The sequence below is a fragment of the Gekko japonicus genome, unplaced genomic scaffold, assembly GCF_001447785.1.
Source record: "Gekko japonicus isolate JY-2015 unplaced genomic scaffold, Gekko_japonicus_V1.1 scaffold3510, whole genome shotgun sequence".
Lineage (NCBI taxonomy): Eukaryota > Metazoa > Chordata > Lepidosauria > Squamata > Gekkonidae > Gekko > Gekko japonicus.
In genome coordinates, this window is record NW_015164765.1 from 85,694 (window position 1) to 91,009 (window position 5,316).

The 5,316-nt window shown below is 46.0% G+C and overlaps 1 protein-coding gene across 1 annotated transcript in view; it reads right to left on the minus strand.

Annotated features, from left to right (window-relative positions):
* The window catches only part of LOC107109139 (synaptophysin-like protein 1), a 28,100-nt gene that overhangs the window by 21,870 nt on the left and 914 nt on the right, over nt 1-5,316 (minus strand). The window lies entirely within an intron of this gene.

A 5,316-nucleotide genomic window follows, 5' to 3' on the forward strand; every position in this document is an offset into this window, starting at 1 on the left:
CACAACGTGGTTCATGTTAAAGTATTTTATTGCACTATTACGAATTTAGCAAAGATCTGGTTAGTGAACCTAAGCTTGGCCTATCCTATTTCAGACTGATTTGCTACATTTTAGAATGTACCTGCCTCTCCTTTCACCATTACCCAAAATCTGTTCTTTGACCGCCTGATCTCTAAGCAACCTTATCAGTCAAGGGTCTGTGCCATCCCTTATTTTTCAAGGAAAAGTGAAGAAGGTTTGTTTTCCTTTCTTAGGAATGCAGGATGTGCTCTAAACAGAGAGTGGAGTGAATTATGTTTGAGAATGGAATTGGTGTGCTCTTCAAAATTTTTGTTGTTCAGTCGCACAGTCGAGTCCGACTCTTCGCGACCCCATGAACAAGATCCCGCCAGGCCCTCCTGTCCTCCGCTGTCCTCTGAAGTTTGCTCAACTTCATGTTCGTTGCATCTATGACACTGTCCAACCATCTCATCCTTTGCCGTCCCCGTCTTCTTTGACCTTCAATCTTTCCCAGCATCAGGGTCTTCTCCACTGAGTGCTCCCTTCTCATTTGGTGGCCAAAGTATTTGAGCTTCAGTTTCATTATCTGGCCTTCCAAACCCTATTCCTGTAAAAGAAGAACTTTGTATCTGCTCTTTATGCCAGCCTGTTAGTGAGGTTGGGCACTCTTGATGAGCTCTCATCGGAACAATCATCCTAATAATCTCTGCATGGTCTGTTAGCCAAAAGCCTTCTGTGAATCTTTCACCCCCAGATTAGGCTTGGGGGGGGGGGTTGTACTAAAGTTTTTGAAAACTCCCCTAACTGTTCCATTTTATCCTCATAAAAACTACTGCATGAGAAGTAGGTTAGGCTGAGAAAGTCTGACTGGCCCAAAAGTCAAGCTTCGAGGGCAGAGTGGGGATTCGAATCTGGGTCTCCAAGATCTTAGTTTAACTCTCTAACCACTATACCACAGAGTCATGAGATATTTGGGCTAGATAGGCCCCTAGTTACTTGAGACAGGAAATCCTAGCAGACAGCCAAATTCACTGATATAAGAGAAGCCGTGCTGGATCAGACTAGTGAAACATATTGTCTACAATCCTGTTTCATACAATGGCCAATTACATGCTACCCGAGGTCTGACAAATAAGGAATTTCTGACTGGGAATCAAGGCAGATTACACAGTGAGTCAATACAATCAATACAATCAACAGGATGGGACATTCAATCAACAATGAAACAGGATTTGAAAGCCAAATCAAACTATTAACATGATGCAATTAAATGTCACAAAATTACATAGTAGGGTCCTACTGCCGTTGCCCCCAGAGCTGCAATTCAAAGGTACACTGCTTCTGAACCTGGAGGTTCCATTGTAGTCATTGCCTGATTTCCTTTTTGAAGCCATCACTGCATCCTGTGGCGATGAATTCCACAAATTAATTGGAATCTGAGTGAAGCAGTACTTCCTTTTGGCTGATCCTGTTCTAAAGCACGTTTCAAGCATTCCAGCCAGAGGGAAAGTTCAAAAGGCCACGCAGTTTGCATCTGCAGCTATAGACGTACCCTCACCACCCACCCCACCCCACCCACCATGATATTCTGGTGGGAACTCAGAACAAGAAGCGGGTGCTTGGAACCAAACCACGTTAATTGCTGCATGCTGCATGGCAGCATTCCAGTTTCTGCCACTGCAATTATCAGCAACACATGGGGAGTGTATGCCTGAAACCTAATGAAATGATGCGCCTGAATACTTGTCAGATCTCTCCCCCCCCCCGCCTCCTCCAAAAATCTTCCTTTGGCAAGCTTGCCCAACACGCCCCATACGGCTCCTTCCAACTAGGTCTTGCACAGTTTGCATTTAGAAAACAATCTTTCAAACACACAGCTGAATCCTGCGGTGGAAATGAACCTACAGCAGCCGAGAACTCACGACCCTACTCCTCCAGTTCAACAACGCCAACAGCCTACCTATAACTTTGGGAAGCCATGACTCGCCCCGACCTGGATAGCCCAGGTAGCCTAATCTTCTCAGATCTCGGAAGCTAAGCAGGGTCAGCCCTGACTAGTAGTTGGATGGGAGGCCTCCAAGGAATACCAGGGTTGTGACGCAGAGGCAGGCAATGGCAAGCCACCTCTGAACGTCTCTTGCCTCGAAAACCCTACAGGGTCGCCATAAGTCAGCTGTGACTTGACGGCATCTTCCACCACCACCACCACGATCTGACTAGGCCTGATTAGCCTAGTCTGATCTGAGCTGTTCAGGGCTGGGGAGCGAAGCAGGGTCAGCCACGGTCAGTATTTGGACGGGAGACCGCCAAGGAAGACAACAGCAGCCCACCCCTGCTCACCTCATGCCTGGAACACCCCAATAGTAGTGGGTGCCATCACTTGTGACTTGATGGCACCTTCTTCTTTAAGAGTTGACTGTGGAAAGGCCCATTCTCAATAAGACAAGGGAACTCCTGTGCCTTCCCCACTGCTGACGTCCCAAGGCTAACTCTTCCTCTGCCACTAATTTGCAAAGTATTACAGAGTATGAATACAAGGCATCATGCAGGCAGCGTCTATGAAGGCCTCAGGGGGATCTTTTTTACAGTGACACACAGTGCGATGCAGTGCCAGACTAGGATTTGGGAGGCCTTGGTTCAAATCCCTTATCTGACACCGAGTTCACTGGGTGACCTGGGGCCAGCCTAACCTACATCACAGGGTTGGTTTTCAGGATAAAACCGTATGTACAGCCGTTGTGAGAAGGGTGGGATAAAAACGGGCCGAGCAGATAGACGGTTGATGGGGGTGGGCAGTACTGTCTCATTCTAGGTTGGTTTTAGTTCTGTTTGAATGGATATATATGTACATTGCAGGCCCGTAGCTAGGGGGGCGCCGGAAGTGACGTGACAGGAGGAGGGGAGCGCCATACTCACCACGTTGGCGCCGTGGGGGTGTGGGGAATCCGCAACTCTCTCTCTCTTTTGTATTTTGCAATTTTATTATTTTGTGTTTTTTAAAAACCTATTTATTTTTGGGCCCGGAAAAAAGAAAACGAGACTGAAGCTTCCCTGACGGGGGTCATTTTGAAAACAACACATGCATCTTACATTTTTTTATAGTTTAAAAATATTTTCATCCTCAAGGGGGTGTCACTCATCCATAGGGATGTCAGTAACATAGAAGCAACCCTAGTGGTGCATAGTCATAGAAGCAACCCTAGTGGTGCATATTAAAATTTAGGAGACCTAGCCCATAAAGAAGTTGAATAGCATCATCCTGTTATAAGAAACTGGTATGAGACTTCCTATGTTTTTCTGTGTTCCTGAGGAAGAACCAGGAGTCTGAAACACTATCTACTACCTAGGAAAAGTGTTGGAAATCTTCTCTGGACTTGACTGTTTCCCTTTATGGATTATGGATTTTTCATTCCCATATGTTACTGACATTGCTAATTATTTGCTTCTTTTCACTTTATTAAAAGTCTCTTTTTGTACATTTATACTTGCGGGTTATACTCACAGTTGGGTTTTTTTGTTGATCTTGTTCTTGGCTACATTAGACTGTGTGCTGTACTGTTTGTTACTCATCCATAGGGGGCATTGCCCCCAAATGCCCCCTGGCTATGGGCCTGGAACATTGTGACTGGAGTCTCCGACCAATGCTCCCTCTAAGCTGTGGAGGCTTGTGAGCAAAAATTCTACTTTGTGAGCTACTGGCATCAAAGTAGTGAGCAGGTGATTTGGCTACTGCATAAATTAGTTTGCTCTGGAGCCATCCTTCCTGAGCTAGGACAAAAATGGGTAAGCCAGCTAGCTCACACTAACTCAGCTTACAATGTCTCCAACTCAACTTAACACTGAATCCAACCTTTTTTGACCCTGCAGGCACCTTTGGAATCCTGATACAGTGTGGTGGGCACAACCACAAAATGGCTGTCACAAAATGACTGTCACAGGAGGCGGAACCAGCCACAAAATGGCTGCAGGAGCTTACCTTCAGTTACTCTCTGAAGATCCTTGTGGTGTAGTGGCAGCTAGTCCCAAAGCAATATTTTTAAGTATCTGCCCAAGTATCTCCAATGGCCAATCAGAAGCCTTGCTGAGCAAAAGGTGTCGGAAGCCCTACCCACTCTCCAAAAACACTTGGCAGGCACCAGGAAAGGTGTCGGTGGGCACCATGTTGAGGACCCCTGCATCATAAACTTCATTGAGAGCACTGTCACAAGTTGTATATCAAAATTAATAAGCGTTCAGAATCACATACTCAGAACACAGGAAATCATACCAACACTCCCTTTTTTAAAAAAATCGACAGTATGCCAAAGAGAGGGGTTCTTGCCTAGCCTTCTCCTTGGAGGGCTAGTTTTCTAGGTGCAAGGATTTGTTTTCTTTTTACACACAAGAGCTTTTCAGACATGCGGTTTCCAGTCTCTATTCTGACAGCGCACGGTCTTGCCAAACCATGTCACATTTCCCCCAAAAAATGTGTTAAACGGGGTCCTAGAAGCACAACAGTGGGAAGAGCTGAAAGCCCACAAAACGAGCCCCTCCCCTCCCCTCTCTTTTCTTCCCCTGTTCTTAGAGCTTCCCCTTGAACAATAAAATGTTGAGAACTTAAAATAAGACCCAGGTCTGAAAACACCTCCCTTCAGGACTTCTCTGTGGCCTCTGGAGATCGAGCAACAAAATAAGTATGTTCAGAATCTGAATCCTCTAAGGGGAATTGAACCTTTTGCTCTAATGTAGCTAGAGGAAACACAGTCCAATGATCAAACCATGGTATGATCCATTTAGACTGAAGCCCATAAGAACAGTGCAAGAGAGTCCACTGACTGGAGGGGACAAGGACATCGCTGCTCTGAGAAAAGGGATCCTTAGTGATGACGCAGCAATACCATTGAAAAGGGGCAATTAAATCATGACTGCATAAAGGTCCTGAATAACTTTGGGCTAACCAAGAATTCTAAGTAGGGAGGGAGTTTCCCCTTGGACAGAAGTCCCAAGGCAAGCAGGGAACACGTCCTCCTAGCATCAAAATGAGTATCGTTCTTATCTCTAGCACAGATCAGTTTGGCCATATATTTTCGACATGGATTTACCCAAGAATATATAAAAAAAGATCCTCCCTCCCCTCTCCACAGCACAAGACCATCCACGCATCCAGACCACAGTGCAGACTCCAGGCGAGTAAACAAAACCTACCTGGGCTGTTCACGCTCTGCAACGCAGCAGGCCTTGTTCAGAGAACCACCCACCCACTTCTTGTTTTCGTAACCTTGGCTAGAAATCTGTCTGTCAACCCAAAGCAGTTCTTCAGACACCCGAAGAAGCAAG